This window comes from Piliocolobus tephrosceles, chromosome 20 (assembly GCF_002776525.5).
Source record: "Piliocolobus tephrosceles isolate RC106 chromosome 20, ASM277652v3, whole genome shotgun sequence".
NCBI lineage: Eukaryota > Metazoa > Chordata > Mammalia > Primates > Cercopithecidae > Piliocolobus > Piliocolobus tephrosceles.
Genome location: NC_045453.1, coordinates 20307227 through 20331476, shown reverse-complemented (window position 1 = coordinate 20331476; position 24250 = coordinate 20307227). Strand labels below are relative to the sequence as shown.

At 44.0% G+C, this 24250-nt stretch overlaps 1 protein-coding gene and 1 non-coding gene across 6 annotated transcripts in view; one reads left to right on the top strand and one right to left on the bottom strand.

Moving 5' to 3' along the window:
* Positions 1-17050, bottom strand: part of NCOA3 (nuclear receptor coactivator 3) — a 146111-nt gene extending 129061 nt beyond the window's left edge. For 3 of the 5 annotated variants that reach the window (XM_023192488.2, XM_026455295.1, XM_023192492.2), the window contains exon 1: positions 16889-17028. The gene's annotated coding sequence lies outside the window, so the exon portion shown is untranslated. Of the gene's footprint in view, positions 1-16888 lie in introns of all 5 variants that reach the window. The other 2 variants (XM_023192491.2, XM_023192493.2) reach the window with 1 other exon arrangement.
* Positions 17051-23819: 6769 nt separating this feature from the next.
* LOC111526669 lies at positions 23820-23927 on the top strand. The gene has a single exon (XR_002726456.1). It is a non-coding gene; the product is annotated as a U6 spliceosomal RNA (small nuclear RNA).
* The last annotated feature ends 323 nt before the right edge of the window (positions 23928-24250 follow it).

Here is a 24250-nt window from a genome sequence, read left to right as displayed (position 1 = left end):
CTCAGCTCACTGCAAGCTCCGCCTCCCGGGTTTACACCATTCTCTGCCTCAGCCTCCCGAGTAGCTGGGACTACAGGCGCCCGCCACCTCGCCCGGCTAGTTTTTTGTATTTTTTAGTAGAGATGGGGTTTCACCGGGTTAGCCAGGATGGTCTCGATCTCCTGACCTCATGATCCGTCCATCTCGGCCTCCCAAAGTGCTGGGATTACAGGCTTGAGCCACCGTGCCCGACCATAAGGTAATTTTTTTTTTTTGAGATGCAGTCTTGCTGTCACCCAGGCTGGAGTGCAGTGGTGCTATCTCAGCTCATGGCAACCACCGCCTCCAAGGTTCAAGCGATTCTCCTGCCTAGCCTCCCGAGTAGCTGGAATTACTGACACGTGCCACCACGCCTGGCAAATTTTTGTATTTTTAGTAGAGATGGTGTTTCACCATGTTGGCTAGTCTTGAACTCCTAACTTCAAGTGATCCATCCGTCTAGGCCTCTCAAAGTACTGGGATTATAGATGTGAGCGCTGCGCCCAGCAGTTTTTTTTTGTTTTGTTTGTTTGTTTGTTTGTTTTGAGACAGGGTCTCACTCTCGCCCAGGCTAGAGTGCAATGGCGTGATCTTGGCTCAACCTCTGCCTCCTTGGTTCAAGCGATTTTCCCACCTCAGCCTCCCAAGTAGCTGGGACTACAGGTGTGTGCCCCCATGCCTGGCTAATTTTTGTATTTTTCTGTACAACAGGGTTTCACCATGTTGGTCAAGCTAGTCTTGAACTCCTGACCTCAAATGATATGCCTGCCTCGGCCTCCCAAAGTACTAGGATTACAGGCTTGAGCCACTGCGCCCAGCCTGCTTGACTGCCTGAAATCTCTCTTTGTTGTCTGTTGTCTAAAATTCGAAACTAAACTTCGCATGGGGCTCCCAAAGATTTTCATAATCTGACTCTAATTTTCATTTCAACCATCATCTTTCTAATTCTATGTGTGTATCTTATTTATACTTCAGTTGCTTGATAGTCTAGACTCTTGCTCTGTCTTCTACCCTCTTATTCCAGTAAAATTCTCTTCCCTGTGTCCTGATCTACATTTCAGTTCCTATTCCTGGGTGTAAAAGATAAAAGCTGCCATTTGTTTTTTAATACTTTATTTTGTTAGAGCTATTTTAGGTTCACAGCAATACTGAACAGAAGATACAGAGATTTGCCATATACCTCCTGCCCGAACCCACATGTAGCCTCCCCTATCACCATCCCCGCACCATGTTGATACATTTGTACCTACATTGACCCATCATCACCAACCAGTGTACAGTTCACATTAGAGTTTACTCCTGGTATTGCGCATTTTATGAGTTTGGAACAATTTATAATAACATATATCTACCATTATAGTATCTATCATACACAGTAGTTTCATTACCCTGAGAGTACTGTGCTCTGCCTACTTTCTTTCCTCCCCACTAACTCCTGGCAACCACTGATCTTTCTAGTGTTTCCAAAATTTTGCCTTTTCTAAGATGTCACATAGTTAGAATCATATAGTATGTGGCCTTTCCAAATTGGCTTCTTTCACTTAGTACCATATATTTAAGTTTTCTTCACATCTCTTCATGAGTTGATAGCAAGTTTCTTTTTAGTACTGAATAATATTCCATTGTCTGGATGTACCACAGAAAAGCTACCATTTATTGATTGATGATAATATTGGTATTAAGGCTGAGAGCAATGGCTCACGCCTGTAATCCTAACACACTGGGAAGCTGAGGTGGGCGGACCACTTGAGGCCAGGAGTTCAAGACCAGCCAACATAGCGAAATTCCATCTCTACTAAAAAATAAAAAATTAGCTGGGAGTGGTGGTGCACGCCTCTAGTCCGAGCTACTCAAGACACTGAGGCATGAGAATCACTTAAACCCAGGAGGCAGACTGCAGTGAGCTGAGATCATGCCACTGTACTCCAGCCTGGGTAAGAGTGACCCAGTGACCTGTCTTAAAAATAAATAAATAAATAAATAAATAAAAACTTGGGTGCGGTGGCTCACGCCTGTAATTCCAACACTTTGGGAGGCTGAGGGGGGTGGATCATGACATCAGGAGTTCGAGACCAACACAGTGAAACCTCATCTCTACTAAAAATACAAAAATTATCCAGGCATGGAGGCGCACACCTATAGTCCCAGCTACTGGGGAGACCGAGGCAGGATAATTGTTTGAACCCAGGAGGTGGAGGTTGTGGTGAGCCAAAATCGTGCCACTGCACTCCAGCTTGGGCAACAGAGCGAGACTAGGCCTCAAAATATATATATATATAACATGTATATATGTTTATATATAATATATTTATATAAATATGTATATATGTTTATATATAATATGTATACATAATATGTATCTATTTTATATATATTTATATATAGCTATTAAAAGTTGCTATTTGTGTGTCTGTCCCTGGGCAGTGTTAAATGCTTAATATACATTATATCATTCATAGTCCCAGTTTTTCAAACTTCTTTTGCTGTAGAATTTTTTTTTTTTTTAACACAAATGAAATCTTATACAAAACACTATTTAAACTACAAGAGGACAGGTGTGGTGGCTCATGCCCGTAATCCCAGCACTTTGGGAGGCTGAGGCAAGCGGATCACCTAAAGTCATGAGTTCAAGACCAGCCTGGCCAACATGGTAAAACCCTGTCTCTACTTAAAATATAAAAATTAGCCAGGCATAGTGGCAGGCACCTGTAATTCCAGCTACTCTGGAAGCAGAGGTTGCAGTGAGCTGAAATTGCACCACTGCTCTTTAGCCTGGGTGACAGAGCAAGATTGTCTCAAAAAAAAAAAAAAAAAACAAACAGCACGCCTGTGATGCCAGCAGTTTGGGAGGCCGAGGTGGGCCAGATCACTTGAAGCCAGGAATTCGAGACCAGCCAGGCCAGCATGGCGAAACCCCATCTCTACCAACAATACAAAAAAAAAATTAGGTAGGCGTGATGGCACGTGCCTGTAATCCCAGCTACTCCAGAGGCTGAGACATGAGAAGCGCTTGAACCTGGGAGACGGAGATTTCAGTGAGTCGTGATTGTACCACTGAACTGCAACCTGAGCAACAGAGACTCTGTCTCAAAAAAAAAAAGGTTTGTTACAAGTTTATTTTTGAAATCTATACTGTTTTTTCAGTATAAATTTCAGAGAATGAGACTGTTGTGATATGTAGAAAATTTGAAATTGGGTTATGAAGAACTGTTATGGACCTAAACCCATCTATGCCTCTACTTTATTTCTATATTAAGAAAATATTGGCCGGGCGCGGTGGCTCAAGCCTGTAATCCCAGCACTTTGGGAGGCCGAGACGGGTGGATCACGAGGTCAGGAGATCGAGACCATCCTGGCTAACGTGGTGAAACCCCGTCTCTACTAAAAAAAAAAATACAAAAAACTAGCTGGGCGAGGTGGCGGGTGCCTGTAATCCCAGCTACTCGGGAGGCTGAGGCAGGAGAATGGTGTGAACCCAGGCGGCGGAGCTTGCAGTGAGCTGAGATCCGGCCACTGCACTCCAGCCTGGGCGACAGAGCGAGACTCTGTCTCAAAAAAAAAAAAAAAAGAAAATATTAACTTAAAGAGAGTTGCAGATGGTCTCAGTTAAGAAAATACTTTTTGAAATAAACTACAGGTACACATCAGATCAATTTAAAAGTTATCAAAGGGTATACAGTGGCTTTCTTAGCTGCCTCCTCCCCTGTGCTGCAACCATTGTTACCCTAGTCTAGGCATACATATATACATATAGTTTAAAGTTTTTAAGTTTAAGCATTTCTCCTATATTTTTGGCAAACTTTAAATTGATGTATAACATATTTATGGAAGGGCACAAGTACAGCTTGCTAAATTATTATAAAATGAACACACCTATGTAACTGGCACTCAAGAGCCCTGTTTTGCACTGTATATACTTTTTAAATGATCTTGGGGAAGGATTCATATCAGTTTGGTTTACAGGTGCTTAGAAATTTTTTCTTTTTCTTTTTTTTTTTGAGACAGAGTCTCGTTGTGTCGCCCAGGCTGGAGTGTAGTGGCGCGATCTTGGCTCACTGCAATCTCTGCCTCCTGGATTCAAGTGAGTCTCATGTTTCAGCCTCCTGAGTAGCTGGGATTATAGGTGTGTGTCACCATGCCCAGCTAATTTCTGTATTTTTAGTAGAGACCGCATTTTGCCATGTTGGCCAGGCTGGTCTCAAACTCCTGGCTTTGAATGATCTGCTTGCCTCAGCTTCCCAAAGTGCTGAAGTTACAGACTTGAGCCACCTCACCCGGCCAATAGTTGCTTAGAAATTTCTAATAATTACACTGCATTCCAATGTATGGTTATATCATGATTTATTCAGTTTCATATTATTTCAAACAAAACTGGAAGTAAATATACTCATATGTATTCGATGGTAAGTAAGCGCCTTCTCTGCATATTTGTGTACAGAGTAGTGTGTGGACTTAAGCTTGTATTTCCCTTGGGTAGAACCCAAAAGTAGAATGGCTAGGTTATATGCTAGGTGTACAATATTTACAAATTTATTTTATTTTTTTAAATTTTTTTGAGACAACAGTCTTGCTCTGTTTCCCCGGCTGGAGTGCAGTGGCAGGATCTCGGCTCACCGCAACCTCCGCCTTCCGGGCTCTTCTCATGTCTCAGCTATTCTCATGCCTCGGCCTCCCGAGAAGCTGGGATTACAGGCACGCGCCACCACGCCTGCTAATTTTTTGCATTTTTAGTAGAGATGGGGTTTTGCCATGTCGGCCAGGCTGGTCTCAAACTCCTGACCTCAAGTGATCCCCCCACCTCAGGCTTCCAAAGTGCTGGGGTTACAGGCATGAGCCACTGCGCCTAGCCAATATTTACAAATTTAAAGAAACTGCCTACTGTTTCTCAAAGTGGTAGTACCATTTCACATTTCTCCTAGCCACGTATCCATGTATGATACAGTTCGAGTTGTTCCACATTCTTAGCAACAGCCGGTATGGTCAGTCTTTTTAATGTTACCCCTCATAGCGGGTGGATAGTGATATCTCGCTGTGGTGTTCAGTTGCCCTAATGGCTGATGCTGAGCATCTTTTTACGTACTTACTTGCCATTGGTGTACTTTTTTTCTGTGAAGTCTCTGTATATATCTTTTGCCTTTTTTTGTGTGTGTGTGAGACAGAGTCTCGCTCTGTTGCCAGGCTCAAGTGCTGTAGCGCTATCTCAGCACACTGCAACCTCCGCCTCCTGGGTTCAAGCGATTCTCCTGCCTCAGCCTCCTGAGTAGGTGGGATTACAGGCGCCTGCCACCATGCCCAGCTAATTTTTGTATTTTTAGTAGAGACAGGGTTTCACCATGTTGGCCAGGATGGTCTCGATCTCTTGACCTCATGATCCGCCCACCTCAGCCTCCCAAAGCGCTGGGATTACAGGCATGAGCCACCAAGTCCAGCCTCTTTTGCCTATTTTTAAGTTGGACTGTTTTTATCTTATTGAGATGTAAATTAGTTCTTTTTTCTAGATGAAAAACTTTTTGTGTGTTCATATTTTGTTTTTTGTAAACATTATTTATTTTATTATTTCCTTTTTTTTTTTTCCATAGGATTGGGTCTCACTACATTCAAAGGCTAGTCTTTAACTTCCGGCTTTAAGTAGTCCTCCTGCCTCAGCCTCTCAAAGTATTGATATTATGGGCATATGCCCCAGGACCCAGCCTCATTTTTTTTTTTTAATTTGTATAAATTTATGGGGTACAAGTGTAATTTTGTTACATGCATAGATTGCCTAGTGGTGAAGCCAGGACTTTTAGGGCATCATTTACCCAAATCACATATTGTACCCAATAAGTAATCTCTCATCATCCCCCTCCTCAACCTTCCTAGTCTCTTGTCTGTTATTCCACACAATAAGTCCATGTGCAGCATAGTTCCCACTTACTTTATTTTTGGAGACGGGCAGATCATGGTGCCAGGAGTTCAGATCAGCCTGGCCAACATGGTGAAACCCCGTCTCTACTAAAAATAAAAAAATTAGCTGGGTGTGGTAGTGCTGCCTATAATCCCAGCTACTCAGGTGGCTGAGGAAGGAGACTCAGTTGAACCGAGGAGGCGGAGGCTGCAGTGAGCTGAGACAGTACCACTGCATTCTAGCCTGGGTGACAGAGCGAGGCCCTGTCTCAAAAAAATAGATAGATAGATAGATAGATAGATAGATAGATAGATATGTATCTATGTGTATATATCTCGAGATATACATATCTAGTACCACTGCCCTCTAGCCTGGGTGACAAAGAGAGACTCTGTCTCAAAAAAAAAAAAAAAGAAAAAAAAAATTAGGCATGGTGGTGTACACATGTAGTCCCAGCTACTTGGGAGGCAGAGGCAGGAAAATCACTTGAGCCCTGGTGGTCCAAGCTGCAGTGAACCATGATCATGCCACTGCACTCTGGCCTGGGCAACATAGTGAGACCCCATCTCAAAAAAAAGAAAAAAAATGTTTAAATCTTATTCTTCAACGTGCTGTACCCTAATGGTCTGGGTAAGTAGTAGTCCCTTGCCTCCTCTGAACTTCTCTACAATCTCTATAGGCAAAACCGACTTATCACTGATTGCCTTGTACTGAAGGGATGGGAGTACCTGATTGTGCACACTTGGAGGTCACAAACTTTGTTAACTCTCATAGTTCCTTAAATAGTAAAAGCATAATAATCACTGATTAAGTATGTCTGTGCATCGACGAGTAGGCAACAACCACTAAGCAGCAGCAAATTAAAGATGATTGAAGTTTAAGGCCTCAAGACTTAGAATAGTGGTATGAAAACTCAGTTTAAGAAAACTCACGGGGGGGCCGGGCGCGGTGGCTCAAGCCTGTAATCCTAGCACTTTGGGAGGCCGAGACGGGCGGATCACGAGGTCAGGAGATCGAGACCATCCTGGCTAACACAGGGAAACCCCATCTCTACTAAAAATACAAAAACTAGCCGGGCGAGGTGGCAGGCGCCTGTAGTCCCAGCTACTTGGGAGGCTGAGGCGGGAGAATCGTGTAAACCCGGGAGGCGGAGCTTGCAGTGAGCCGAGATCTGGCCACTGCACCCCAGCCTGGGTGACAGAGTGAGACTCCGTCTCAAAAAAAAAAAAAAAAAAGAAAACTCACTATACTGGGCATGATGGCTCATGTCTGTAATCCTAGCACTCTGGGATGCCAAGGCAGAAGGACCACTTGATCTCAAGAGTTCAAGACCAGCCAGAGACACACCCTCTACATGAAACAAAAACATTTGTCTACACAAAACTTAAAAACATCAGCCAGGCCTGTAATCCCAGCACTTTGGGAGGCCGAGATGGGCGGATCACGAGGTCAGGAGATCGAGACCATCCTGGCTAATACGGTGAAACCCTGTCTCTACTTAAAAATACAAAAAACTAGCCGGGAGAGATGGCGGGCACCTGTAGTCCCAGCTACTCGGGAGGCTGAGGCAGGAGAATGGCGTAAACCCGGGAGGCGGAGCTTGCAGTGAGCTGAGATCCGGCCACTGCACTCCAGCCTGGGTGGCAGAGCAAGACTCCGTCTCAAAAAAAAAAAAAAAAAAAAAAAACATCAGCTGGGAATGGTGGCATGTGCCTGTAGTCACCGCTACCAGGAGGCTGCACTGGGAAGATCGCTTGAGCCCAGGAGGTCAAGGCTGTGGTGAACTGTGATGGTGACACTACACTCCATCCTAGGTGACAGCAAGACCCTCTCCAAAAATTAATTTTTAAAAGTCACATATAGATTACTATATTGTGATTTGGGGAAAAGAAAAGGGAAATTGAAGGTTACTGGGCAAGTTCATGCTTACGGTTTTGCCAAATCTTAGAACCCATACACTCAAGGCTTCTACCATTCTAGATATGATCGTGTACTTTTTTTTTTTTTTTCCTGAGATGGAGTCTTGCTCTGTCACCCAGGCTAGAGTGCGGTGGCGCAATCTTGGCTCACTACAACCTCTAGCTCCAGGGTTCAAGCGATTCTCTTGCCTCAGCCTCCCAAGTAGCTGGGGTAACAGGTGCCCACCACCATGCCCAGCTAATTTTTTTTTTTACATTTTTAGTAGAGACAGGGTTTCACCATCTTGGCCAGGGTGGTCTCCAACTCCTGACTTCATGATCCACTCATCTCGGCCTCCCAAAGTGCTGGGATTACAGGCATGAACTACGACACCTGGCCATTATTGTGTACTTTTAAAGTCGCTTTCCGGATTCCATTTTATTGACTCCTAATGAAAGTAGTTTTAAACTTAATATGGTAACCGTCCTGTCTTCTTATATGACAAAGATATCACTGACCCTCCAGTGATGTAAGATGTGTGGAGTTATTTTTCTCAGTGGTGGAGTTTCCTCACTGGTAGATTTTCCTAGATGCAGTCAAATACTGTTCCAACTGCGGCGAAGACAACTACCTCAGTTGAGATTAACGCATTGTCATAAAACACAATTACTACCAAGCAAGCAAGAGGAAACAGATGAGCTGGGATGGAACACAGAGTGTGTAGTAGACTAAAGGGACAATTTGATAAATAGTACTGAGTAAATCTTATAACATTTTCAAATAAAAGTGCCAGATTTTTTTTAATAGAGATAGAGGTCTTGCTATGTTGCCCAGGCTGGTCTTGAACTCCTGGACTCAAGCAAGTCTCTGGTCTCAGCCTTCCAAATTGCTGGGATTACAGGCATGAGCCAATGCACTCAGCCCAAAAATCGCCAAATTTCAATCAGGAAACAAACTCAAGCTGATATAGCTACTCTACAAGATGACTTAAATTCAATAATCCATTTCAATGACAGCAATTTCACTGAGAGTAAAGAAAATTACATTTGCTTTTCTTACACCAGAAGGAGGGGGCTGAAAATCTCTCCCTCTATCTCTCTCACACACACACACACTTTTACCCACTTATAGCATATACTATGATGAAGTCAGAAGATTAAAGTCCCTTTTGAGACAGGGTCTCATTCTGTCACTCAGGCTGGCGTGCAATGGCACAATCACAGCTCATTTCACCCTCGACCTCCTGGGCTCAAGTCATCCTCCCAGCTCAGTTTCACGTGCAGCTGGGGCCGCAGGTGCACACCACCATGCCCGGCTAATTTTTTTCCTATTTTTTGTAGAGACGGGGTCTTACTTTGTTGCCCAGGCTGGTCTCAAATTCCTGGGCTCAAGTGATCCTCCTCTCAAAGTGCTGGGATTACAGGTGTGAGCCATGGGACCCAGCCTCTAAATTCTTTATGAGTCAGCACTGAAAGCTGCATCTAACTTCACACCATTATCTGGTATAAAGAACTTAATTCATTTACGTTCAATCAATAAAATTTAAATAAAAGACCATTGTACATATCTATATAATGCCTTAAGTTTATACAATTGTATAAAATAAGGAACCTTGGAAGATCATACAGAGCACCCTTTGTTTTAAAATTTTAAAAACTGGCCTAAAGAGATTGATTTGCCCAAAGCTTATAGTACATGCTTACAAATTATTCTCAACTCTGCCCTAGGTAAGTCTTTTCAAAGTAACAAGCTAACAAAATATATTGATCAGGTACCAAAAAGGAAAAAAAAGTGATTCACATGTAGATTTCTTTTTAATCAAAGTTGTTTTGAAACTCAACATATGATCATGCTGCTCTTTCTACCAACAGCAATTAACTTTCATTTACAAAGATGTCAGGACATTTAGATTATGATACATATTTTCTTTCAAAGTAAAAATAATATGGCTTTAGATTTCATTTAAAACAGAAGGGCAAAGAATATTTACTCCAAAAGTGCCCCCTTTTTTGTTAAAACCCTTTCTTCCCCTCCCCATGCTTTCTCCTCTTTTGTACTAAAGTTCTCAAATGCATGAGATGGAGGAACAATACCACAATACAACTGCAGGCTTCCTGCCTACTAGTCAGTCATTATTCTTAAGTCTTGAGAATTTTCAAAACACTGCTCGGGTTGCTTTGAAATTCCTTCTTTCAGATTTTCCCTCTTTCATGGAACATCTACTTAAAAGAATGACTTCAAAAATGTCTTGCTGCACTCAATCGAAATTCTCTAAACAAACTAAAAATGCTAGCCTTAGATATGAAGGTGGGATGTAAATACCTGAAGCTTGGCAAACACCAATCTAATAAAAGTACAGGACAGAAAGAAGTATATTTCTGGCTAAGCATAAGAATAGTCTTTTTCTTATATGTATATAAATTAAGCTTGTTTCTGAAAAGTTTCATATTTATATGCATAGTATCACAAAGTTAAAAACTACATCATTACTATCCTTTTTTTTTAACAATACAATTTATAGACCTAAAAATCTCAAACTACATTGATAGCTGAGGAGAAAAGAGCTAAGTCAATTATTACTGACTTAAATTTCAAACGAAAATAACGTATAGTCTTTTTTTTTTTTTTTTTTTTTTGAGGCGGAATTTCACTCTTTTTGCCCAGGCTGGAGTGCAATGGCGCGATCTCAGCTCACCACAACCTCCGCCTCCCAGGTTCAAGTGAGTCTCCTGCCTCAGCCTCTCGAGTAGCTGGGATTACAGGCATGCACCACCATGCCTGGCTAATTTTTGTATTTTTAGTAGAGATGGGGTTTCTCCACGTTGGTCAGGCTGGTCTTGAACTCCCGACCTTAGGTGATCCACCCGCCTCGGCCTCCTGAAGTGCTGGGATTACAGGTGTGAGCCACTTTATTTTTTTAAAGTTGTTGGCCGGGCACAGTGGCTCACACCTGTAATTCCAGCACTTTGGGAGGCTGAGGCAGGTGGATCACCTGAGGTCAGGAGTTCAAGACCAGTCTGACCAACATGGAGAAACCCCGTCTCTACTAAAAATACAAAATTAGCCGGTGTGGTGGCACATGCCTATAATCCCAGCTACTCCAGAGGCTAAGGCAGGAAAATCGCTTGACTCTGGGAGGCAAAGGTTACGGTGAGCCGAGATCATACCATTGCACTCCAGCCTGGGCAACAAGAGTGAAACTCCAGGCCGGGCACGGTGGCTCAAGCCTGTAATCCCAGCACTTTGGGAGGCCGAGACGGGCGGATCACGAGGTCAGGAGATCGAGACCATCCTGGCTAACACGGTGAAACCTCGTCTCTACTAAAAAATACAAAAAAAAAAAGCTAGCCGGGCGAGGTGGTGGGCGCCTATAGTCCCAGCTACTCGGGAGGCTGAGGCAGGAGAATGGCATGAACCCGGGAGGCGGAGCTTGCAGTGAGCTGAGATCCGGCCATGCACTCCAGTCCGGGAGACAGAGCGAGACTCCATCTCAAAAAAAAAAAAAAAAAAAGAGTGAAACTCCATCTCAAACAAACAAAACAAAAAAAAAAAGTTGTTGGGTGCTCTGAGGATCAGGGTTTTTTTAAAAAAAAAAAAATGCTGTTAGGGACAGAAAAAATTAATAGCACCAGTCACCTGCAAACCTGGGGAATTGCCCATTCTTCTGACCACACTTCGATGGTGGTAGTGCTCACTAACAAACTTATTAGGTTGTTGACATAAACCAAGAGCTACTCAAAACATGGTATGGGGGGGTGATATACATGCTCTGCCACTGCCCAGCTCAACATGCTTTCTTTCCTTTTTAAAGGTAAAACCATTAAAAATGGAAGGTTCATGAACAACTTGCCAAATTGTTACAATAAATTGAAATTTTTCCAAAATCTCTAACACCTCTAACAAAAAGACTGTTTTAAACAATATTTAATAAAGTCTACTCCCAGTACAACAAAATAATTTGGCCAGTCCCCCCTGGAGTTCGTTATAATGGGATTTAACCTGTATACTCAACATTCAATTAACCATAAGGCTTATCCTAATTGAGGATTATGCTGACTTCTGCAGTCCTTTCCCATCTATCCATCTACCACTCCAACTCAGCTGCCATAGCCACCAAAAGCAAAGCCCCAGGGAGCAGATTATCCATTACTGTGTGATACCTAGGCCAATATTCCCTTTTCATCATTATGTGGCTAATCAATAGTTAAATTCAGTAATCTAGTCACCCTGGTTTCCAAAAAGTAAAGCTGCATAACCCTCACTCATAGCCTCTAAGGAAATTAAACATTTCAACAGAATACCTTTTCATAGGCATAACAGATTAAAAATGTCACACCCTTTCCTAGAACATATCAATTTAAAAAATTAACAGAAAATTTTAAAAAGACACAGATGTTCCTAAAAATATATTTTAAAAGCCAGACAATTGCTCTTAGAATATTATTTTAAATGGGTAAAACCTGTTTGCCAGTCCGGTCAGACTCCTTTCCTTTGCCTTTAGGCCACAAAGTTTACTATACAGTTAGTTAAATAAACCCTATTACTGCCCCCCACTGTAAATTGACCTAGGCTGGCAGTACCTACCAAACTGAGTTAATGCTAACATAGGTACTGGCAGCATGCAGCCTAAGAAGATTATCCAGTTTGTGGATAAATCGGCCTTCTACACACTGCAGGTCTCTCATTCTACTCCTGCTGTGTATCTTCTGGCCATTTTCCTGTTCATTTAAAAACTCTCCACCAGAAGGTAAGAAAGGGAAGGGCAATTAAATTCAATTCCATAATTTGTTAAGGGGCTGAAAATAAAGTTAGGCTCTGGATAAATTGCATCTTTAACCCAAAATAATTTTCTCCCAGAAACCCTCTCAGAAAAACAATGGACAAAATGAATTTACCTAGCAAAAACATGACCAAACTCATGGAATATGCCTCATTACCACAAAGCCCCTCCTCCAACTTAACTCAGACATGTTTATTTTGTAACCCCCTCCCCAACCCCAAGAAGCACTCATAAAATGGAAGAAAATGGGCCGGGAGCGGTGGCCCAAGCCTGTAATCCTAGCAATTTGGGAGGCCAAAGCGGGTGGATCACCTGAGGTCAGGAGTTCAAGATCAGTCTGGCCAACATGGTGAAACCCCGTCTCTACTAAAAATACAAAAATTAGCCAGGCATGGTGGCGAGCGCCGATAGTCCCAGCTACTCGGGTGGGGACAGAGGCATGAGAATCACTTGAACCTGGGAGGCAGAGGTTGCAGTAAGTCAAGATCACCACTGCACTCCAGCTTGGGCACGAGCGAGACTCCATCTCAAAAAAAAAAGAAAAAAAGGAGAAAATGCCTACACTTTACTGCAGCACTCAATCTCAAAGCTATTCCTGAGAATCCAAACCAATATATAGTCCCCTTGTTTTTCAATCTTTTGAAGTATGAGAAAAAAAGAAGAAAAAGTTAACATATTTCCAATACTAATGTTCTGCTCTCAGAGCTTTAACTGCTCAATAATGCTAAAAAAATATTTATACCAAAGATTCAAACCAAACTGGTACAGGTAATCTCGTCAATCATGATCAAAAAGTCTTGTTTTTTTCTTGTCCTAGATAGCTTTACAGGGTAACAATTGTATTAAATTGTGACAAATTTGCTGTTGTAGACAAAAAGTCACTGGCCTCTATATGCATTCTAAACTTGCAACAAATTAAAAGTTTTCAAAAGTACTCTACCTCCTCTGGCCAAAGTGTGAAATTATATAGTTTTTAAAAATGCAGGCTGGCGTGATGGCTTACACCTGTAATCCCAGCACTTTAGGAGACCAAGGCAGGTGGATTACCTGAGGGTGGGAGTTTGAGACAAGCCTGGCCAACATGGTAAACCTTGTCTCTACTAAAAACACAAAAATTGCCGGGCATGATGGCGCACGCCTGTAATCCCAGCTACTCGGAAGGCTGCAGCAGTAGAACTGCTTGAATCCAGAGGTTGCAGTGAGCCAAGATCATGCCACTGCACTCCAGGCTGGGCAACAGAGCAAAACTCCGTCTCAAAAAAAGAAAAAAAGAAAAAAAAGCTAACCCTGCCTGCAAATAAAACCCCAAAGCCATTTATTTTAACCATCAATTTGGGATAGGACAATAGCAGAGTTTTTAAAATCTTACCCTATTGTCCAAACTAAAAATTTATTTTTAAATTATTTTTTAAAAGACTTTTCAATTACAGTACTCCAAGTTAAAAGGAATTATTCCAGAATCATACTGTTAATGCACAAGACTGAATTTTTTTTTTTTTTCTTGAGACAGAGTCTCATTCTGTCGCCCAGGCTGGAGTTCAGTGGCTCAATCTCAGCTCACTGCAACATCTGTCTTCCCAGTTCAAGCCATTCTTCTGCCTCAGCCTCCTGAGTAGCTGGGACTACAGGTGCTCGCCACCACGCCCGGCTAATTTTTGTATTTTTAGCAGTAACGGGGTTTCACCGTATTGGCCAGGCTGGTCTCAAACTCCTGACCTCGTGATCCACCTGCCTCGGCCTCCCAAGCTGCTGGAATTACAGGCCTGAGCCACTGCGCCCAGCAGGAAGAACTGAATTCGTTTAAAAAAACAGAAAAAAGAAAAAAGAAAAAAAAGCCACATTTAGCTTTTATCTTTAAGAAACTGCAAGAAACCTTATTTCTTATATCCCTGCAAGAAACCTTATTTCAAAAGACCGTCAAGAAGACATTAGTAAGCAACCATTTTTAAACTACTTTTTATTTGCATATCGCCTAGAAAAAGGGTCCCAGGTGCAACAGTACTTCACTCCTTACTGAATTCGAATTTATTTGCTCAGGAGGTGGGTGGCACTTTTTAGAAATAATTTTTATACAGAGAAGGAAATGCACAGCATAATCATTTTCAAAATGTAGTGAAATTTAATATAATCTTTAATAAACTAGCTCTAATATCACTGAATTTCCTTAACAAATTGTTAGTGTTGGCAAATTGTTAAAACAACCATTCTGAAATATAAAAATATAAATACTGCTATTGATGCTCAAGTTGTACATTTTCAAAGCCTTTGTAGTTAAATACGGTAGAAACATCTCCTATAATTGCTCTAGAAATATTACAGCCTCCTGCTTAGTCCACAATCCTCATCATCTATGTGGGAAAAGCTGGTATATGCCTCTTTTATTTCAAATGCTGATTGGACAATTAAGTCATTTCTATCTATATATAAAATGCCCCTATAATTTAGGATCACAGGCAATTTAGATTACTGCTCATTTAAATGCAGAACCTGAAGCAACCTCTAGTGACAGGAGCTATAGTGTTCAATATCATTTTACATGTTACAAGCAGAGGCTTCATTTTACATACAAACAATGAACTCTGGCAGAGTTCTTTATCCTAAAGCCCCACAGATTGTTATTTCTTTAACGGTATTAATAGATAAGGTGACATAAGGAGTAAGTTCAGAAGAGCTTTTTCCAATAGCTGTCAACATTTTTTTTAAGAGAGCAAAAACAGTATTCCCACATTTTCTGTTTCTTCTGTTCATTTTATTTCCCTGCTTTGGGTATCCAACAGAAGTGGTTTCAAATGAAAATCTTAAAATAATTATTCCAAAGACCAAGGATATTCTAAAAAAACCAGTAACAGTCTTTGCCTCTGAGAAGGTGAGGTTTGGCGTGAAAGGGAGACTTCACTTTTCAATGTGTTTATACCTTTCCAATTGGATATCATGCGGTAGAACCATATTCTTAATGAGCATACATTTAAAATATTTTCAAGAACAAACAATTCACAAACTTACAGGTTTCCATTAACATTTTCGTTTGTGCAGCATTCGCTGAACACCTAAGATTTTTATTCCTCCAATCACCTTCTCAACAACCTGCTGCAACAAATACTGAAGCTTTTTTGCAGCCAGGGATCAGTTAGGTGGATCCGAGGCCAGGCATTTAAATCAAAGAGATGCAGCAATCTTACTCAATACTACTACCACTCTCACACATCTCATTCAACTCCATTTATAACCATTGCAGCAAGACAGCTGGTACTCTCCTTCCTGTTTCTTCACCGTACAGGCTTAATAACAAAAACAGGTTGGTTTTGAAGCCCTGCTCAAATACTGCAAAAAGGAAGTCTTCGCATTCGGGAGGGGGAAAAAAAAAGTTTCGACTTCGAGAGAATCTCAGAGCTTCCCTGTCATTCCATTTGGGAATCCCAAACTCCTGCTAGTGAGGTAGATGCTCGCTCTCTCACGGCTGCTCTCTCGGTTAACTTTCCCACCCTAGATGCCCTCAAACTGCCTAGGAAGCAACTAAGTCTCCCAACGACCCATGGCTAGTTTTGTTAAGGCAGGTACAAGACAAGTAGTTTATTTAAACCATGACGAATTGAGTCGATGTTCATAAAATAAGAGACAGGGGAGCAAAAAAAAAAGTAGTAATAAAGACAGACAAATCCCAAATTTAATCAACCAACTTCCCACTTGCCATTTCCCAGCCTTCACACCAGAGGTAGTAAAACGCCTTTTTACCGAGAAAACTAAGAACCTACCCGAGCCTTCTGCGGACAATTCGTGTTAAAATATTTTTTAAATGCCCAAGTGCAAGAGGAAACATAGCAACCAAATCTCACCCGGCTGGGAGGCTGGGGTGGGGGGGTCCCCGCGGCTTCTCCCTCCCGTGCTTCCCAATAGCTGCTAAGGAGCCGGGGCAGTAGGAGGAGGACGCGGGGAGCTTTCAAAAGGGCTGGGGGAGGCAAGAGGAAGAAAAAACTTTACGGACAGAAGGGGAAAGTGGGCCCCTGCTGTCTCCCCGCAAACTCCTCGGGTGACCACTCCGCGCGGGGACCCCCTTGGATCCCCAAGCCGGCTGCCACCCAGCCTCGTCTCCGCTCTGACCGCCGCGGGCCGCCCCCCGGGCTGAGGGGAAGCGGCGCGGCCCCGACACCCTGAAACTACCTCAGTGCGTCCCCCGGCCGGCGCGCCCCTCAGTGTCTCGGCAGATCTGAAGCTGCCGGCTCTGGCAGCCTGGGGAACTCGCCCCTCTTCCCTCCGCCTCGCACTCCACGCCCTCGCCTGCCGCCGCCTCCTCCTTTATCTCCACTCACCTCCCGCCGCCATTTTCCTCGCAGCTCAGCTTTAAATCGGAAACTCGCCGCTCAGCCCGCAGCCGCCGCCGCCGCCGCCACCGACTCAGCCGCAGCCGCCGCCGTCACTGTGGAGGGGCTGAGACGGCAGCTGAAGTCGCCGCGCGGGGGCCACTGGGATATGTAGTCCCGAGGCCACGCCCAGCACTACCGGTCCCAGGGGGCCTTGCGCGGCCGGCCCAGGGTTCCAGCGTCCCCACCCTAGCTTCCGCGGCGGAGGGCGTGGCCACGTGGGATCGTGCGGCAGCTTTCGCCCAGCAGCAACTGGGAGCTGCCACGGCATCCGGAGAATGCAGCCCTAGCCCTGCCTTTAATTTTTTTCATATTTGCCTTCGTCCAGTAATATCTAACATTTGTGGAGCGTTTCTGGTATGCCAAGCACGGATCCTCAAAACAAGCATCCCTTGGGGACCATGATCATCCTCATTTTTCAGATGAGCGAACTGAGGCACAAGGTCGGAAGCCACGAGGCTGTTCCTTAGCTGCTGAAGTCGCTGGATGAAATGTTGTTGGGCAGCAGTATATTCACGGTATATTTAGTCCCGAAGTATCATCCCACAGCGTATTTATGACTTACAATAAAGAACAGCGTATTTATGCTTTACAATGGAGAGATCTGGCAGGCACCCCCTTACCCAAGTGATGGAACTTAGCACCACCAATAATGGGTCAGGACTGTTGTTATGTATCTCCTAATATGATGCAGTGAGGAAAGCATATTGCTACCTCTGTCGTATTCTTGCCACATACACACACACACAAAGCTAACCTGAATCTAACCATGAAAAAATAAACGAATTCAGAATATGGGACATTCTACAAAACATCAAGCCTGGAGACTTCAAAATATGACAGCATGAAAGAGGTGAAAACCAAACGCAATAGGTGAGACTTGATTGGATTCAGGATGATTTTTTTATGTAGAAAGAATTTGGGGGGCAATTTCAATGTAGACCGTATGTTAGATAATATTTAATCAGTATTAGATGTGTTGAGTGTGAATAAAATAAAATAATCTGACCATTTACCCCCTCCACGGTCAGCACCATCATTTCCCACCTGGACCACTGCAGCAGCCTCCTCAGTGTTCTCCCTGCTTCCACTCTTTCCCCTTAGAGACTATACTCAACACAGCAGCCAGAGGGATCCTGGTAAGAATCAAGTCAGTTTATGTCCCTCCTGCAAAATTCTTGCAGTAACCTGCAAAGCCCCTTACAGCCTGTCTCTTGCCCTCCCCTTCTCTCTCTAAACTCATCACCTTCTTCTCTTCCACTCACTTCTGTAATTTAGCTACAGTGGACTTCTTGGGCCTCTCCAATGTGCTTAGAACACTCTGGCCTTAAAGGTCGTGTACTTGCTATTTCCTCTGCCTAGAACGCTGTTTTCCCAGAAAATTCAAATAACCCATTCCCTAATCTCCCCACGGTCATTGTCCAAATGTCACTTCTTCAGTGAGGCTTTCCCTAATTGCTCTATTTTAACTTCCTGCCCACTCTGATCCCAGCCTTCCCCTACTCCTATTCCTTTCGTTTCTTTTCAGAGCATGAATTACCATTAAAATCACGATATATTTCTGTTTACTTATGTTATTTAAAATACCTCATTTCCGCCAGGAGCGGTGACTCATGCCTGTAATCCCAGCACTTGGGGAGGCCAAGGCAGGCAGACCACCTGAGGTCGGGAGTTCGAGACCAGCCTGACCAACATGGAGAAACCCGGTCACTACCAAGAATACAAAATTAGCTGAGCATGGTAGCACATGCCTGTAATCCCAGCTACTCGGGAGGCTGAGGCAAGAGAATCGCTTGAACACGGGAGGCAGAGGTTGTGATGAGCTGAGATGGCACCATTGCACTCAAGCCTGGGCAACAAGAGCGAAACTCGGTCTCAAAAAATAAAAATAAAAAATAAAAAATAAAATAAGTAAAAATTTAAAAATTAAAAAATAAAATATCTCATTTCCAGGCCTGGCACGGCGGCTCACACCTGTGATCCCAGCATTTTGGGAGGCTGAGGCGGGCGGATCACCTGAGGTCAGGAGTTCCAGACCAGCCTGGCCAACATGGCGAAACCCCGTCTCTACTGAAAATACAAAAAATGAGCCGAGTATGGTGGCAGGCGCCTGTAATCCCAGCTACTCGGGAAGCTAAGGCAGGAGAATCACTTGAACCCAGGAGGCAGAGGTTGCAGTGAGCCGACATCATGCCACTGCACTCCAGCCTGGGCCACAAGAGTGGAACTCTGTCTCAAAAAAAAAAAAAGAAATCTCCTTTCCGCCAGGGCACAGTGGCTTAGGCCTGTAATCCCAACACTTTGGAAGGCTGAGAGATTGCTTGAGCCCAGGAGTTCAAGACGGGCCTTGGCAATAAGCAGAGACCTAGTCTCCACAAAAAAAATTTTTTTTTTTTTTTTTTTGAGACGGAGTCTCGCTCTGTCGCCCAGGCTGGAGTGCAGTGGCCGGATCTCAGCTCACTGCAAGCTCCGCCTCCCGGGTTTAAGCCATTCTCCTGCCTCAGCCTCCCAAGTAGCTGGGACTACAGGCGCCCGCCACCTCGCCCGGCTAGTTTTTTGTATTTTTTTTTAGTAGAGACGGGGTTTCACCGTGTTAGCCAGGATGGTCTACGATCTGCTGACCTTGTGATCCGCCCGTCTCGGCCTCCCAAAGTGCTGGGATTACAGGCTTGAGCCACCGCGCCCAGCCGATAAAAAATTTTAAAATAAGCTTGGTGTGGTGGCACCTGCTTATATTCCCAACTACTCAGGAGGCTGAAGTGGGAGGATTGTCTGAGTAGGGGAGGTCAAGGCTGCAGTGAGCCATGCTTGCACCACTGCACTCCAGCCTGAGCGACAGAGACTCCATCTGAAATATATATATATATATTAAATAAAAATAACAAAATACTGTGTTAGATGCTGAGAATCCAGAGATGAAATGCTCACACCTGTATGGCCTTTCACCTCAGCAACTGCACCTGTCTCCTAGCTACTCTCCTTGCTTCTCTCCCATTGGTCCTCTATAAGGCACTCCCCATACAGTAGCCAGAGGGATCCTTGAAAACTCATTTATTACATCATGTTACTTCCAACCTAGGCCGGGTGCGGTGGTTCACACCTGTAATTCCAGCACTTTGGGAGGGCGAGGAGGGTGGATCACTTGAGGTCAGGAGTTTGAGGCCAGCCTGACCAACATAGTGAAACCCCGTCTCTATTAAAAATACAAAATTAGCTGGGCATGGTGGTGTATACCTGTAGTCCTAGCTACTTGGGAGGCTGAAGCAGAAGAATCTCTTGAACCCAGGAGGCAGAGGTCGTAGTGAGCCGAGATGGTGCCACTGCACTCCAGCCAGGGCAACAAGAGTGAAACTCCATCTCAAAAACAAACAAACAAAAAACAAAAAACTTCCAAACTAGACAGCTTCGAATGGCATCCCATTGCATTTGGGATGAAACTCAGACCCTAGCTGGGTGTGGTGGCCCACACTTCTAATCCTAGCTACTCAGAAAGCTGAGGTGAGAGGATTGCTTGAACCTGGAAGTTCGAGGCTGCAGTGAGCTATAATTGTGCCAGTGCACTCCAGCCTGGGTGACAGAGTGAAACCCTGACTCCATAAAAAAAAAAAAAAAAAAAACTACTCTGACCCTAATTGATTTGGTCTCTGCTCCCCTCCCTGATCTCAAGTGATATATCTCTCCCTATTTCTCACCCTCTGTCACACTAACTTTCCTGAACACACCAAGCACGTTCCTGCCTCAGGACCTGTGCACCTGTTGTTCCTTTTGTCTAGAATTTTCTTTCCTCCTGGCTTGCTCTCTATTGCCATTCAAGTCTCTGCTGCAATGTCTCATCCTCGGATAGAACTTCTAAAGCACTAAACACACAACAGACACAAACATAGTCATATTACCCTGCTTTGTCTTCATAATGATTCATACCATACACCATCTGAATTTTTTTAGAATTTTTTTTTTTTTTGAGATGGAGTTTTGTTCTTGTGGTCCAGGCTGGAGTGCAGTGGTGCAATCATGGCTTACTGCAATCTCCGCTTCCCAGGTTCAAGCAATTCTCCTGCCTCACCTCCCAAGTAGCTGGAATTACAAGGCATGCGCCACCACGTCTGGCTAATTTTTGTATTTTTAGTAGAGACAGGATTTTACCACTTTGGCCGGGCTGGTCTTAAATTCCTGACCTCAGGTGATCCGCCTGCCTTGGACCCTCCAAGTGCTGGGATTACAGGTGTGAGCCACCGCGCCTCGCCATACTTGAACATCTTATCTGAAACCAGCAGTAGATCTAGAGAAGATCAATCATTTTATCCTGTCCTCTCATTACCCTATTCAAGATTCAAATTCCGAAAAGTAATCTATTCAATTGATCTAGCTTGGGTTACATGTTTTATACGAAAGGAACTCCAGACAGGTAACAATGGTAACTAGCCTGCTTGCAAATTACTCTCCAATGATTTAGGGAGAAAAAATGCACACACACAGGAGAGAAAGAACAGGTGAGCAAATGTGGCAAAATGTGATCAATTAGTACATTTAGGTTTAGGATACACAGGTTTGTTTTTTGAGTTTTTTTGTTTTTGTTTTGTTTTGTTTTGTTTTTTTGAGGTGGAGTCTCACACTGTCGCCCAGGCTGGGGTGCAGTGGCGCAATCTCTGCTCACTGCAACATCTGCCTCCTGGGTTTAAGTGATTCTCCTGCCTTAGCCTCCCAAGTAGCTGGGATTACAGGTGCCTGCCACCAGTCCCGGCTAATTTTTTGTATTTTTAGTAGAGACAGGGTTTCGCTATGTTGGCCAGGCTGGTCTTGAACTCCTGACCTTGTGATCCACCCGCCTCGGCCTCCCAAAGTGCTGGGATTACAGATATGAGCCACCTTGCCCGGCCTTTGTTTTTGTTTTTTGAGATGGAATCTCGCTCTGTCACCCAGGCTGGAGTGTAATGGCACAATCTCGGCTCACTGCAACCTCTGCCTCCCGGGTTCAAGTGATTCTCTTGCCTCAGACTCCCAGGTAGCTGGGATTACAGGTGTGCACCACCATGCCACGCAAATTTTGTTTTTAGTAGAGACGGGGTTTCACCATGTTGGCCAGGCTGGTCTCAAACTCCTGACCTCAAGCAATCCGCCCGCCTCAGCCTCTGAAAGTGCTGAGATTACAGAAGTGAGACACCATGCCCAGCTGATTTTTTTTGTTTGTTTGTTTTGAGACAGGGTCTCACTCTGCCACCCAGGCTGTAGTGCAGTGGCATGATCACGGCTCACTGCAGCCTGGACCTTTTGGGCTCAAGTCATTTTCCTGCCTCAGTTTCTGTCCCTACCACTGTCTCCCACATTCTCCCCTCTTCCATTGTGTGACATATAGCCAGATACCCTAGTGGTTAAGAGTGTGGGCTTTCCAGGAGTTCAAGACCAGCCTGGGCAACAAAGTGAGACCCCTGTCTCTACAAAATTAGAAAAATTATGGCCAGGCGCAGTGGCTCTCTGCCTGTAATCCAAGCACTTTGGGAGGGCCAGGTGGGCAGATCACTTGATCTCAGGAGTTTGAGACCAGCCTAGGCAACATGGTAAAACCCTGCCTCTACCAAAAAAAAAAAGCAATTAGCCGGGTGTGGTGGCATGCGCCTGTAATCTCCCAGCTACTCAAGAAGCTGAGGTGGGAGGATCACCTGAGCCGAGGAGGTTAAGGTGCAGTGAGCCAAGATCGCGGGCCTCACTGTCTCAAAAATAAATACATACATACATACATACATACATACATACATAAATTAGCCAAGTATGGTGGCGTGCACCTGTAGTCCCAGCTACTGGAAGGCTGAGGCAAGAGGCTCACTAGAGCCTAGGAGGTCAAGGTGATTATACTCCACCCTGGAGTCTAAAAAAAAGAAAGAAAAAAGAAAATGTGGGCTTTGACACTCACTACCTAACCTGCTAAGCTGGTTCTGCTACTTACAAAGCTGTGTGATAGTGGATGGTTACTTGAACTTTCTGTGCCTCCATTTCCTAAAGTGAGAACACTGATAATGATGATAATAACAACAACAATAATGCTTATGTCATAGGGTATTAGGATTAAACAGAACAAGATAGTGAAAGCTCTAAAAACAGTGTCAAGCACACAACACTCAAATGTTAATAACGATAATATATGGCAGTTCCAAACTTGCTTTGTAGGGGTTAATATCCAAGGGTTAGTAACAATGTTCTCCTCCCTCACCCCATACCACATTTTGCTTCATTATAGTAATTACAGTGTGAAATTTCCCTGCAAGTGAAAATAGATTCCTTGGGTAGAAGCCTAAACCCTGCACATGCCTAAAACTCTGTTTCGAAATACCTAATCTGAAAATGAACTGGCACAGCCCCAAGCTCCACCCTCAGACTGTACTCTGAACCACTTTTCTCCCTGGGAAGGACACACAAATGATGGGGAAAGAGAGCAGAAGAGAGAGATCAAAAAATGCAATTTAGGGTAAACAAGTACTTGACTCTTGTTTTGCTTAAAAGAGGAGAAAAACACCCCTGAGAAGAATCATATTTAAGGCAAATTTTTGGTGGTAAAGAGCAGCCTGAGCTTTATAACCCAGAGTCGCCTTGTTCATGCCTCTTCCTTTAAACCTAAATCAGGGTTTGTCGACCTGTGATTTTTGTGCCAGAGATGACACATGAGCCCGTTGGAATTGGCACCTGGCCTGACTGCAACAGACTTGTCCTGCTCCACAACCTGCAAATGACTCTGCAGCTGGAAGAATTTGAAGCCCAGCTCATTTTTGTTTTGTTTTTTCTTTCTAGACTTACATATTAAACATATTTGTTTTGGAAGAAAAAATCATTTGCTATCAAATGCTTTAAAAGTACCCGTTGTAAGAGGGCTAAAATAAAAATAAGGGCTATGCTCATGTTGGCAGCACTTACACTAAAATTGAAGCAATACAGAGAAGATTAGCATGGTCCCTGCACAAGAATGACACGCAAATTCTGTAAAGCATTCCAGTTTTGGGGTTTTGTTTGTTTGTTTGTCTGTTTGTTTGTTTGTTTTTTGAGACAGAGTTTCGCTCTTGTTGCCCAGGCCGGAGTGCAATGGCGCCATCTCGGCTCACTGCAACCTCTGCCTCCCAGGTTCAAGCCATTCTCCTGCCTCAGCCTCCCAAGTAGCTGGGATTACAGCCACCCGCCACCACGCCCAGCTAATTTTTTGTATTTTTAATGGAGATGGGGTTTCATCATGTTGGCCAGGCTGGTCTTGAAATCCTGACCTCAGGTTATCCGCCGCCTCAGCCTCCCAAAGTGCTGGGATTACAGGCATGAGCCACCGCGCCCGAC